This window comes from Portunus trituberculatus, chromosome 14 (genome assembly GCF_017591435.1).
Source record: "Portunus trituberculatus isolate SZX2019 chromosome 14, ASM1759143v1, whole genome shotgun sequence".
In the NCBI taxonomy this organism is placed as follows: domain Eukaryota; kingdom Metazoa; phylum Arthropoda; class Malacostraca; order Decapoda; family Portunidae; genus Portunus; species Portunus trituberculatus.
In genome coordinates, this window is record NC_059268.1 from 14,656,684 (window position 1) to 14,671,254 (window position 14,571).

General features: G+C 41.6%; 1 protein-coding gene across 7 annotated transcripts in view; it reads left to right on the forward strand.

Moving 5' to 3' along the window:
* Positions 1 to 14,571, forward strand: part of LOC123503830 (serine protease 33-like) — a 71,196-nt gene that overhangs the window by 9,728 nt on the left and 46,897 nt on the right. Inside the window, exon 2 of one of the 7 annotated variants that reach the window (XM_045253898.1) lies at positions 3,940 to 3,991. The exons of 5 other annotated variants lie outside the window; for them this stretch is intronic. The gene's annotated coding sequence lies outside the window, so the exon portion shown is untranslated. Of the gene's footprint in view, positions 1 to 3,939; positions 3,992 to 10,948; positions 10,973 to 14,571 lie in introns of those variants that run through there. One more of the 7 variants, XM_045253900.1, reaches the window with a different exon arrangement.

Sequence of the window (14,571 nt, forward strand, 5' to 3'; positions counted from 1 at the left end):
GCGAGTGTGACGACCTTGGTCAATATTTACTTGTTGGTGAATCTTCAGGTCACCTTGCTGGCCAAACACGCTGGGTGACCTTGGCTCGGACCAGGTATTGGTGTTCGTCCGCTCTTGTGTAGCACCTCCCCACGCTCAGGCAATCACCAGCCAGTCAATCTTCGTTCAAAATATCCCTTTCTCGATGATTTATTTCTTCCCTGACCTCGTTACGCTGTCGCCCTCGCTGTCACTTTTCCTCGCGTGACTTCCTCTCCCATCACTTCAATCTTCGTGATACTCGTATACAGAATCACCAAGTTTGTTCTTAGATGATATAACCTTACAACTCAGCATCACCGACATAACCCCTTTAGTACCATAACGTATTTCTATATTCATTCTACTTACTGTTTGGTGATTTTATACAACCCCAAATATATATGAGGGGGGATTAAAATAGTGAAGACTGTGACTATTAATCTTCTGACCTCCATAGACCCTTCCTAATGTCAATGAAATGGTCTAATCGTACACAGATCTCAAGATAAATATTCGCCCCAGTGCTGAAGAGGGTTAATCTGTCTGTATTATTATGAGATGAAGTCCTCTGCTCATTCGTACAGTGTCCTTTAGTGTGAAGAAACTTGTGAAGGTGTTACTGACTATATGAAGATTTGAAACATTTCGTTGTGATGCCCAGAATGCCAGGAGGAGAGAAGGAAAAGTGTATTATTGTAGAAACCGTATAGAAAAGAAGAGGACGTTATATATGTTTGAAAATAGATATACGTGCGGAAATGAAGAGAACAGTGCATTGATTTTAGATGAGAGAAAATAAAAACGAAAGAAAAAAGAAAACAGAAGATCTAAATAGCGAGGCGGGACATGTAAGGAGTTGCCGCTCTAAAGACGAAAACTTGACCAACCACTCAACTCAACATATCGTCCTATCACTACCACTGACAAACTGTGGGAGTAGTGGAGGATACTGTGGTTGTCAGGGTTGCTTTAATGATTCCACTGATGTGTAATACTCCAAATCACCAGTGGGAAAGTAAAAAGAAGCATGGGAACTCGTGTCTATGGCCTTTGCAGTGTCATGGTGGAAGAACAAAGCGTTTAAAAAGAGGAGCCTTTACGCGATGGTGGTTGTAATGAAGGTTGTGATGGTGCTGGTGATTACATAGATAATGGTGATTGTGGTGACAGTGGGAAGCAGAGGGAGTGGCGGTGAAAGAATCGTGGTGGTGGTAGTAGTGGTGGTGAAGACGACAGAATGGAGGTAGTAGTGGTGACAGTTGTGGTGGTGGTAGTATTGGGAGTGGTGGTAGAAGTGGTGGTGGTGAGCTGTGTTCAAATTCCTTCTCAGACGCGACCAGTAAAGCTTATATAAAACAGGTTCATTATTTTGTAAACTTTATCCTCTTACCTATTATTCAAGACCACTGAGATGATTAGCCTTGTTATTATGTAGAAATCTCGTTAATCCATCTCTAGAACAGAAAAACTCCTTAAAAAGCCAGGTGGTTCATAATTTTGTAAACTTTCCTTTTTTTCTATTTTTCAAAGCCACTGAGATGATTAGCCTGGTTATTATTGTAGAAATCTCGCTAACTCGTCACTCGAAAATAAAACTTCCTTAAAAAAAGTACATGTCTCTACAACTATACCTTTTTTTCTAAATGTGCTGGAGGTGCGGTGTTGAAGTGATCTCCATTAAAATTTATAAAAACTGTACGTAACCTTCCTGTTTTGCTCTCTCACCATCACTGCTTTCCAAAGGCTGTAGTCGAAAATACTCGTATTCTTAACTGCATTTTTATGGTTCTGGTGACAGATTAGCAAGATTTCTAGTTTATAAAAAGGAGAAACTGTCTTGAAAACCCGACTAGTAGTGGAAAATTATCAAAATGAGCGGGGAAGAGGAATATAAGCTTGAGTGTGTTATTGAGTATAGCCATCACTGCAAGACGTCACCTCAGCTTGAGCCATTATTCAGAAACGTCTTTTCCTCTCACTACGACACTTTTCCAAGGCCACAGAGACACCTAGCCGAGTTTTCAAGACAGTTTCTCCTTTTAATGAACTAGTAATCTTGCCAGTCTACCACCAGAACCATAAAAATACTCTTAAAAACACGAGCATCCACAAATGGACCCCTTGGAAAGCAGTGATGGTAAGAGAGCAAAGGATTTCAGAATACGAGTTTAGACACAGTAGCGCCGCCTCGTCTATCGCTGCAACAGACCCACGATCCGCCTCTTCCGCCACTTCCTTACCGATTATCTCTCTCTCTCTCTCTCTCTCTCTCTCTCTCTCTCTCTCTCTCTTCCACGTTGATCATGTCCCTCACCAGTGATTTTTCTATACTTTTTATCGTTATGAATGTGGTTTTTCTCTTCCCCTGCTGCCAGCGAGGACTGTACGTGTGTGGCGGTCAACGTAATATCATCATTTTTTTCCTATTGTTGTATCTCCTTCATAACTCTACAGTTCAAGATATCAGCAAGCCACACTTTCTTGATTCAATATGAGCCTGGAGATCTGCGTGCATTGTTATTCTTTGTCAGTCTATGTCAAGATACGAGCATTTTTTTTTTTTTTTTTTGGTCTCGCAGCTTTGCAGTTATAAAACATCAAGGTATATTGTCAGTAGGTTGAATATGTTGGTCTGTTCTATGTATTTTTGTCTAATTGAGCTTCAGTACGTGGTGAAAATGAATACTTACCTATTTGCTTCTGTATTTCCAACTTCCTATGACTTGACCATTTAAGAGGATGGTTTCAAGACATTTATCCCTTTTTTTCTGGCTAACTCTCTCGGACGTGCAATGGGGACTGGCAATTAAGTTTTTTTTTATGTTACCCTTACCCAGTTTTCCTCTCATATATTGAATAAATAAATAAATAAATAGTTAGGTTTATCTCAAGAAATGTATAAAGCATTCGTCAGTTTTCATTGGCTTAGAGTCGTGGTGATTAGCAGGTGGTGTTTGCAATAAGTAGAGTACTGTGGCGATGTGATGCGAGTACTCGTGTGAACCTGCAACACTTAGGCTTTTTTGTTCTCTATTTACGCGTTAACTGTTTGGCGAGTCCATTTCGCGCCTCGCCGTCCGCAGCTGCTGCCTGTGTAGTGGTGACATCTGCCGCCAAGCAGTCCCGTCCCCTCAAGCCACAGCTGTCGCCATTATTTCCCGCCAACACTTTTATAGTCCCACTTTTTCAAGCACGCTCCTGTCTTTATTTCTGCGGCAATCACTATTACTTCTCGTCCCGTCAGAATCTCTCATTTCCGTCAGTCCGCCGTAAACAGTTCGTCGCCAACCAGCGCCCTCGACCCCTGTACCGCTAGGCTAAGTGAAGGAAGCTGTATAGGCCGCAGCATCCTCCCTAGCTGGGTTTTGCCCCCACCCACTCCACCCACAGACCTCTTTAGCATCTGTATGAGACAATGCTGGTGTATGTAGGCGCAGTGTACATTATTTCCTTCTTGTTGTCTACAGCCACGAGTACTTTCCAACACAGGACTCTTTAGCAGTATGAGGTAATGCAAATGTGTATGGTGCAGTTAGTAGAGCGTTTATTAGTGTACTGTCTGCAGGTATGAGTGGGCTTTATCACAGGCCTCTCCAGTAGCAGTGAGGTGTCAGAATGTGCAGTGCTAAACCATTCAGTGCCATGACACGTTTTCTTATTTATTCTGCTTACTATTTGGTGTTTTATACAGCTTCAGAAACTTATGTGAGGGAATAAAATAGTGAGGATTGTGGCTGTTAATCTTCAGACCTTCATAGACCCTTCCTAATGTAAATGAAATCGTCTAATCATGCCCAAATTGTGATAAAATGCGTCCCAGTACAGAAGGGGTTAAGAGGAGCGACCTTATTGTAAGTAAATTAAGTAAGGAAAATTTCTTTATATATATTTTAGAAAGTCATTTTTTTGTTTCCACAGAGGAACTGCTTCTCTGAAAATCTATCACTTCTTTGGAATTCCTCCATTACAAGTTAGTACCCTCATCCTCCTCCACTTATCCACTTCAGTACCATGACGCGTTTTCCATATTTATTCTACTTATTATTTGGTGATTTTATACAGCTTCAGAAACTCAAGGGGATGAAGACCAGCCATTAATTTTCTGATCTCCATAGACTGCTCTTAATGTCAATAAAATGGTGAAATCTCAGATAAATCTCAAATTAGAAATGTGTCCAAGTACTGAAGAGGTTATAAGGTGCTGAACTCTCATCCTGGTGCAGTGAAGGCACGAGCAGCTTTCCGAGGCCCATTAAGCTTCTTGGTGGAGTGACTTGTTCCGCCTGTCGACCGTAGCTGGCGTTTTTCCTTCCTAATAATGACGTAGGGTCGGTGCCAAAAGCTTTCGAGACTGAGGTCAATAACCCTGGTTCGTAAAAACCTCCTCAGACACACGACTTTCGCGCTCTTCCGTACTGCCAGGCTATCAGGAGTCACGGGTCATCTAGCGTACATCCTGCGTTGCTGTGTCAGTCTGCCACGCTGTCTGGCTTACTGGGTGAAGGAGGAGTGAAAAAGGTGACAATATTTAATCATCACTCACTGTTACACTGCTATAATTAGGCCACCACCACCACACACCACCACCACCACCACCACCACTACTACTAGAGCTCCCCATTCTCTCGCGCCAGAAGCTCCAGGGATCACGTCTTGCCTCGTCACCACCTTGTCATTTACCTCGATTACTTTGCCCAATCTGACTTGCGGCTTTTGGCTTCTGTGGCGGCGTCAGGCAGAGCTGGAGTAAAGGGAAGAGCACGATGAGCAGGAAGAGGAGGAGGAGGAAGAGTAGGTTAGGGAAACTCTTGAGGATAAAAGGAGGGTTGAGGGAGAGTTAGAAAGATGGATCCACGACCACACAAGCCTGTTTGTTGGTCGACGCGTGGTGGTCTGACCTTAATGGTAGAAAGTTTCTCATCCTTAGCCACTGGAGCAGAAGAGAAAGGACAGAGAGAGAGAGAGAGAGAGAGAGAGAGAGAGAGAGAGAGAGAGAGAGAGAGAGAGAGAGAGAGAGAGAGAGAGACGATAAAGTTTTCAGTAATAGTAGTAATAGAAGAAGTAGTAGTAGTAGTAGTAGTAGTAGTAGTAGTAGTAGTAGTAGTAGTGGTAGTAGTAGTAGTAGTAGTAGTAGTAGTAGTAGTAGTAGTAGTAGTAGTAGTAGTAGTAGTAGTAGTAGTAGTAGTAGTAGAAATAATAAAAGTAGTAGTAGTAGTATCTCAGAAAAGAGGAGGTAATAGTGAAGAAAGACAGAGCAGCCACACTCCAGGCCAGCGGTGTGGAGTGACCGCGTGAAGCCACCTAACCCGCGGCCCGTCAATTAGAGCACTCCTTTTTTCGCTGAGCCTGGTAGCCAAGTCGCTCACTCACGCACGCCACACTGCCAAGGAATAAAGGAAGGGCAAACGTGGTGCTTAACATACATAGGTGTTGATGCGGCAAAGGAAAAATACCAGTACAGTTATGAGATGAATAGGAACTTAAGACCTTGATCTCTAAACCGGCTGACGGAAAATTAGTCAACTGTTCTTGTGATAGAGTACATAGTTGGGATGTTTTTGCGTGTTTGTGTTTATGTTCATCTGTTGGCAGGTCGTGATGTGGAAATTAGAAGTGAAAATCTTAACTCTTCTTCTGTAGGACTCTTTAATCCCTTCAGTACTAGGGCACATTTTTACCTTGAGATTTGTGTACGATTAGAGCATTTTATTGACATCAGGAAGTGTTTATGGAGGTAAAAAGATTAATGTCCACAGTCTTCAATATTTAATCCCCCTTTAAGTTTCTGAAGCTGTATAAAATCACCAAATAGGCACCAGAATGAATATGGAAATGCGTCATGTTACTCAAGGAATTAAAACGAGGCACACGGATATCAACAACAGTTACAGGACTTATCTTACCACCACCACCACCACCACTGCCACTAGTCTTTCTAATTCCACTATAGGACAGACTTTCTCCATCCGCCTCCACTTCCTCTCTTGTAGCAATTCTTACCCCTTAAATTGCCTTGTATGGTCTGCCTTTGTTCACATTCAGAGCATGGACAAGAGGTAATTGTTTGCACGGATAGTAAAAGAAGAAGAGGGAGAGGGAGAGAAGACATCTTTGAAACTAGACAACTATTTCAGAAACTAATAGTGATAAATTGCCTTGAATGGTCTGCCTTTGTTCACATTCAGAGCACAGACAAGAGGTAATTGTTTGCACGGATAGTAAAAGAAGAAGGAGAGGGAGAGGGAGAAAGGACATCTTTGAAACTAGACAACTATTTCAGAAACTAATAGTGATAAATTGCCTTGAATGGTCTGCCTTTGTTCACATTCAGAGCACGGACAAGAGGTAATTGTTTGCACGGATAGTAAAAGAAGAAGGAGAGGGAGAGGGAGAAAGGACATCTTTGAAACTAGACAATTATTTAAGAAACTGGTGATAAATACCCAAGGAAAACAAGCACGTGAATCTGATAAAAGAATAAACACAGTACTTTTCTGTATATCCCTTAAATTTCCATCTATCTATCTACTCAGAGGCAAAACAAGAACACACTATAGCATTTTCCCAGCAAAGACAGACAGAAATAAGTTCTTGTAACTCGTTAGAAGGAACACGCAACAGTAACAGCAGCACCTACCCGTAGACGTGTGTGTGACGCAATTACCTTGACGTCTTAGTAGGTAGAGCATGTAAGTGTTACGGAAGAGATGGAGAGAAGCGTTCAGGGAGGAAAACTGGCAATGATAGGGAGGATAATTACGCTTCTTCCTCTATAGATAATGACGGCTTGGCGTAGATGGATCGCTGGAGAGAGAGAGAGAGAGAGAGAGAGAGAGAGAGAGAGAGAGAGAGAGAGAGAGAGAGAGAGAGAGAGAGAGAGGAGGTAGGGAGACTGAAGAAGGGAAGAAAACTAAGACGAATGTTTAAATTATGGTAATGTGATAATAAAAATGAATATAGAGAGAGAGAGAGAGAGAGAGAGAGAGAGAGAGAGAGAGAGAGAGAGAAGCTGCCTCATTGTGGAGTTAATAGTTGCATGGCGTGACTTGCCGAGTACAGAGAGCAACAGAGCACCACCTAACACCCCACCCTCTCTCTCTCTCTCTCTCTCTCTCTCTCTCTCTCTCTCTCTCTCTCTCTCTCTCTCTCTCTTTATCTGTCTGTACGGCGTTTTAAATCAATCAATCAGTCAATCTCTCTCTTTGTCCGTCCTTTCCTTCCTTCCGGCGGCGTTGGGTGGTACGGTATACATCCTGGCGGGGAACGAGGCTGCACGGCACGACACGAGAACCTGCACGTGGCCAGCGGACGGACACAAGCGTACGGAATTCCTGCCTCTCCTCCTCTGCCAGTGACGAGCGCGTACAAAAAGCCGCATTGATTACCGATGAGTGTTTGTAGAGGAAGCGAGATCCGGAGCTTTTGTTTGTCGGAAGGTTAGGCTCCAGGTGGTACAGAGAGAGAGAGAGAGAGAGAGAGTGTGTGTGTGTGTGTGTGTGTGTGTGTGTGTGTGTGTGTGTGTGTGTGTGTGTGTGTGTGTGTATTCAGAAACGTCTTTTCCTCTCACTACAACAATTTTCCAAGGCCACAGAAACAACTAGTCGGGTTTTCAAGTCAATTTCTCCTTTTAATAAACTAGAAATCTTGTCACATCTATCACCAGAACGATAAAAGCACTCTTAAAAACACGAGTATCTTCAACTAAAGCCTTTGGAGAGCAGTGATGGTGAGAGAGCAAAACGTTTCAAAATACCGGCCAGAGAGAGAGAGAGAGAGAGAGAGAGAATATGTGTGTGTGTGTGTGTGTGTGTGTGTGTGTGTGTGTGTGTGTGTGTGTGTGTGTACAAGGCAGGAGGTCTTTGATTGGCACGGTGTTGTTTTTGCCCCCGAGGCGAAGCTTTCATCAGGTACGTGGGAAAATCTCGAGGACTTGGCCAGCGGGAGTGCGTCATGCAGGGAGGAAGGTATTCACGGACTTTGGGGATCTCATTCGCATTCCCTCTGCCGACACTTCCTTCCCGCCGACACGAATACACACGCTGGACTGTATACGCTCATTGGGGGATTTATTGACCACGATCTTCAATACAGGAGGGAATAATAAGTTGAAATGGATCAGTATTAGTAGAATAGCTGGCTTCGTTGTTATAGGACGTTAAATTAGATAATAGATTAGATTATTATAGAGGATTACATTATAGATAGATTTATTAACCACGTTCATCATTACAGGAGGGAATGATAAGTTGAAATAGATCAGTATAAATATAATAGCTGGCTCCATTGTTAGAGATTATAGTTTCAGTTACAGATAAATTAGATAGTTATAGAACATAGATTGAATTATAGATAGATAAATAGATTTAGTGGCCACGAGTTTACCATTACAGGAGAGAATGATAAGTTGAAATAGATCAGTATGAATAGAGTAGCTGGCTTCATTGTTATAGGATGATGAATTAGATTTTATATAAATTAGACTGTTATATAGGATGGATTACTTTATAGATATTGACCACAAGTTAATCATTATAAAGCACAAGTAAACTTCCAAAGCAAGTATAAAGACTGAAATGTGAGTGTTTTACTGGTGTTTTTATTAAGAACGTTTCAGGAGACTAACATGTATCTCCTCCTGTTTATGGGTTGATTATTTGACGTTGCGTTTTGTGGTGATTTGCTTACAGTATAGGAAAGAATGAAAGGTTTTATATAGATTATCATTATGTTATAGAGAATGTCTGTTTAATATTGTGAGTTTTAAAAAGCACTCGTCATTCTAAACAGATGCATTGATAGTTATAATATCTGGCTTCAGTGTATGTTTAAGGACATAATGAAAGAGAGAAGTGTAAAAGTGAGAGTTCATGATATAGAAATGTAATGTATAGAGTTCTTGACGAGTTTAAAAGAACACTCGTTATTCTAGGAAGATGAATTAAAAGTTATAAAATCTTGCTTCGGTATATGTTTAGTATGAGGACATAGTGAAAGAGAGAAGTGTACTGGAAAAGTGAGAATTCATGATATACAAATGTAATATATAAAGTTCTTGGAGAGTTTAAAAGAGCACTCATCATTCTAAATAGACGCATTGATAGTTATGAAATCTTGCATCAGTATATGTATAAACTTGACTGACTTGTGATCCGCCAAATGTTAGCTTCGTCTCTTTGTCCTTTTGCTATATTTTTTTTCGTGAAACTTCAAGGCTAGTGGAGGTGTGTGGCCTGGGAGGCGTATAGAGCTAGTTGGGAGCACTCAACCTCCAGGCGCCGTCTGCTCAAGGCCTGCCTGTTACGCGGCGCTGGGCTGGTGTGAGACTAAGATATTCAGAAACGCTTTGCTCTGTCACCACGACTATTTTCCAAGGCCACAGAGATGATTAGCGGGGGTTTTTAGAGTATTTCTTCAGTCAATAATGTAGAAATCTTGTTACTCTGCCCTTAGAACAGCAAAAACACCTTAAAAACTCGTGTAAATTTGAATAAAGCCTTTTGAAATAGTGAAGGTGAAGCACAGAGGTGTTTGAGAATACGAGCCTAAGATAAATATATTCAAACGATTTGTAAATATCAGTTCATTCGCCCAGTTAGAGCTTTTATTAACACTTCTATTTTATTCTTGTCTCTAAAATAAATTAGTGAACTGGAGAACACAGCCGCGACTCGTAAATATCAGATAATTCGCCAAGTGAGAGCTTTTATTAACACCGCTAACTTGTTCCTGTCTCTAAACTATATATTACTGAACAGGAGAATCACAATCACCGTCTCTTTTTTCTTTCTTTTTAACGTCTAAACAGGAAAAAAAAAAAGTATATTAAGGAAGGTTGGCAAGGATCAATAAAAGTCTTGAATCCTTGACAAACTTCTTTTTTCACGTGGCTTTTTTTTTTTTTTTGTATTGTGTTATTAACCAGATTTTTTTCCTCATTCTTACTTACCCACATTGTTTTTTTTTATCTTTTTATTCTGAGAACTGTATTGTTAACTTCTCTTCCTTTGTTGCGAGGTGCTGTGTCTGTTGGAGAAGTGAGTGAGTGAGTGAGGGAGGGAGGGGAGTGAAGGATTGGTGCTGAGTGGTGAGTGCTGATTTGTGACACTGTGCTTATATTGTGTTGTGTTGCGTTACGTTGTGTTGTGTATATGTCAAGCTTATTAGTCATTGATCTTAAGTGTGTGTGTGTGTGTGTGTGTGTGTGTGTGTGTGTGTGTGTGTGTGTGTGTGTGTGTGTGTGTGTGTGTGTGTGTGTGTGTGTGTCGTTATTTCTAGTGAGTGTGTGTGAAGTTTCGTGTATTTAGAGACTTGATAACTGGATATATTTCGTGTATCTAAGCGTACATTGTGAAGTTGTGCTTATTTGGGTAAAGAATATATTATGTAACTCTTGGCTATGGTCAGTGAAGTACCTATCTATCACTGTATCTATCTATCACTCTATCTACTTATTTATTTATCTATGTAGTGTAATATAAAATAGTGTTAAAAAGAAACGTCATTATATTTTACGAGAGGATTCCTTTTACTTTTCTGTCTTAATGGCGAGGCGAGGGCGGGTCTGGTAACGAGTGGGTGAGTGGGTGGATGGGTGGGTGGGCAGTGAGGCAAACAAAAAGAGAGAAAGAAAGACTGGCCGTTTCTCAAGGACAGGTCATAGGCCGCAGGCACACCTCACTTTCTCCCACTTTCACTAGAGCTCTTTGTCACATTCCTTTCTTGCCCCTTCCCCCAGAGAGTGAACAGCCTCGCCGCGATAAGGCTGGTGGTGGAGAGCAGCCTGGCAGAGGGAAGGCTCACTCTATCCACATTCTTTTTAGTGTTTTATCTTAGTCGGGTTTCAGATTCTTGTGTGAAAATTCCTGCAAGAGATTTTTACGAGTATTTTAAATCTTGAACTTTTGTGTTGAGGGCTCGTTAAGGAAAGAGCTTATGGTTTACGAATTAGCAGGTATGTGTGGGTGTGTTTGTGTTTTTCTTTCTTGCTTTCTTTTATCGTTTTTCTTCTTTTCTTCTATCCTTTCTTCTTTCTAACTTTCTCTCTATGCATTAACTTTTCTTATTCACTCATTTATTTACAACTTCTATTTTCCTTCACTTTATGTCTATCTCATTTTTTTTATTTTTTATTGTGCCATAACTTTCTTCCTATGCATTCATTTATTTTCTTATTTATTCATTTACAATTTCTATTTTCTCTCACTTTTTTTGTCTCTTTCTCATTTTTTTTTTTTATATTGTACCCCAAAACTTTTCCAATATGCATGGCAGTGGAAAGTCATGAGTCAGACTGGAAATTCTTGAGGGCGCGGAACTTTCTCAGGTTCACGCACTGGCAGTCCTCTCGAGAAAGTCTCCTTCGCAGCTTTGGCTCAGTGGCGGGACGGTTCCAGGCTGGGTATTTTAAAGCACACTGACAGGAAGCGATTCAGTTAACACCTTCAGTACGGGAACACACTTTTATCTCGAGTTTTTGGATGTGATTAGACGATTTTATTTACATTAGGAAGGGTCTATGGAGTTCGGAAGATTAATGGGTTCTAATCCCCACATAAGTTTGCAGCGATCAAATTAACCCGTTCAGTACTGGAACACATTTATACCTTGAATTTTGGGTGTGAGTAGATGATTTGATTGACAATAGGAAGGGCCTATGGAGGTCAAAAGATTAATAGCCAGAGTCTTCACTGTTCTAATCCCCACATAAGTTTCTGAAGCTGTATAAAATCCCCAAACAGTAAGCAGAATGAATATGGAAACCTGTCATGGCACTGAAGTTGACGTTAACTTTTTCAAAACTGGGACATATTGAGATTTGTGTACGATTAGACCATTTTATTTGCCTTAGGAAAGATCTATGAAAGTCAAAAGATTAATGGCCAGAATCTTCACTATTTCGATCCACCACATAAGTTTCTAAAGCTGTATAAAATCACCAAATAGTAAGCAGAATGAATATGGAAATGTGTCATGGCACTGAAGGGGTTAAAAGTTGAGGTTGAAAGGCAGTCTATATCTATATCATCGCTAAGTATTATTGAGTTAAATGGCTAGCGAGTGTTATTGAATGTCAACGAGTTATGATGTGGTAATTAGAACACAAGGAAGTTGAAAAGAGGTTAACAAACAAACTACAGATGCGTGTCACTGCGTGCCTTTATTTCTTTTGTGTTCTTTTTGGAGTAAACAATCCAAAACAAGAAATTTAAAAGTCCTTAAGTATATATCAATTTGTTAAAGTTTCCTGTGCTGAAGACAAGAGACAAGACAAGGCAAGGCAAGGCAAGGCAAGGCAAGGCAAGGCAAGACAAGACAAGGCAAGGCAAGGCAAGACAAGACAAGACAAGGCAAGGCAAGGCAAGACAAGACAAGACAAGACAAGACAAGACAAGACAAGGCAGGGCAAGGCAAGACAAGGCAAGACAAGACAAGACAAGGCAGGGCAAGGCAAGACAAGACAAGACAAGACAAGACAAGACAAGGCAAGGCAAGGCAAGGCAAGGCAAGGCAAGGCAAGGCAAGGCAAGGCAAGACAACCTCCCATTGAAGACACGTCACCTTATAGTGTGAACGTTAGACATTACTACACAAATGAAAAAAAAAATAATAATAATGCATTGTTCCCTAGCACGAGATGAAACAGTAGCGACGGTGGTGGTGGTGGTGGTGGTGGTTGCTTTTGAGACACAGCAATGAAAGACTTAAAGATCAAAGTAAAAACCCGACGATGAATGGCAGATTTCAAGCAGACCGCAATAACAGGACCAAGACCATGGACCAAGGTCGCCTCCACACACCACACACCACACACCGCACACCACCACACCAACGCAAAGTTCAGACGGTGTTGCGTGGAGTGTGGAGTGATCAGCTTCCCTTCCATACCTCTCTCTCTCTCTCTCTCTCTCTCTCTCTCTCTCTCTCTCTCTCTCTCTCTCTCTCTCTCTCTCTCTCTCTCTCTCTCTCTCTCTCTCTCTCTCTCTCTCTCTCATCTCTCCGTCTCTCATTTTCTTTATAAACTTCTCTCTCTCTCTCTCTCTCTCTCTCACTCAGCATATCTCATTGTTTTTGCCACTTACCTTATTTTTTTCACCTCCCTTCCTTCATCCAGTCATTGTCCACGCCCCTTTATCTACTTCCCTTCCTCCCTCTGTTCTCTTATCCCCCCTCCACCCGCGCCTCCTTCATCCGTGCACACCTGCCGCTCCCTTACCCACTTCCTTGATGAGTGCACGAGGCCGCCCAGTGATGCCTGCAGCCAGAGGTAAACAGGAAGGTGATCAGTCCCTTTGTGAACCTGATTTAGCGAGACGCACGTAATTGTTCGCCACCTCATGTTAGTGCACTTGTTTAATGAACGCCTCCTTTGTGTGTGTGTGTGTAAGTGTATATGTGTGTGTATGTGTGTGTTTGGGGGGTGAGAGACTGGGGTTGTTTGTCATAATGTCCCTCATAAGCGCAGTGAGTGATGGTTGAGAAGAGGAGGAGGAAGAAGTGAGCGAGGAAAAGGAGATGTCTGGTGTATTGTAATAAATGGGTACGTTATCCTGTCTTGTCTGAAAGGTAATGAAGGGTATAGAAAAATAGTGTGACGAATCTTAACACATGTATTTCGTGGTTCCGTACGCGTTTCTTTCAATTCATTCGTGTAATGGGACAAAAGAACAACAGATAGCGAACGAGATGGAAAAGTTGAGCCTGTGATACTAGATAGGCAACAAACGTGACTAGAAAAGACAGAGAAGCTTAATTTTACTGCAGGGAAAATCATGAACTATAGGCTGAGGGTAGTAGTGATAGTGACACCAACACACCAACACACATACATACACGTATAGTATACATATTATTACACACACACACACACACACACACACACACACACACACACACACACACACACACACACACACACACACACACACACACACACACACACACACACACACACACACACACACACACACACACACACACACACACACGTACACGCACACTCTCTTGTACATAAAATTAGTACAATTCCACAAACTGTTCATCGAGACACTAAAATATAGGATCAAACTCGATCTTTTCAGGGTGAGTAAGTGTCAGAGAGAGAGAGAGAGAGAGAGAGAGAGAGAGAGAGAGAGAGGAGAGGGGGGGAGGGGCGTTGCTAAGGGAAGAAAGTGATCACGGGAGGAAAGGTGGCGAGGAGGTATAGCAGGAAGGAAAGACAAAGGTGGCATGTCTCGTAATCTACTTGATGTATGGTTTCCTTCAATGAGACAGCAGTGTGACGCTTTATCACTGCTTCTGCTGCTGCTGCTGCTACTACTACTACTACTACTACTACTACTACTACTACTACTACTACTACTACTACTACTACTACTACTACTACTACTACTATTATCATCATTATTATCACTATCATCACCATCATCACTTCCTCCTCCTGCTCATCATCATCATCATCATCATTAATAACAGCAAAATCATCATCCACCACCAACATCACTACTACTACTACTACTACTACTACTACTACTACTACTACTACTACTACTA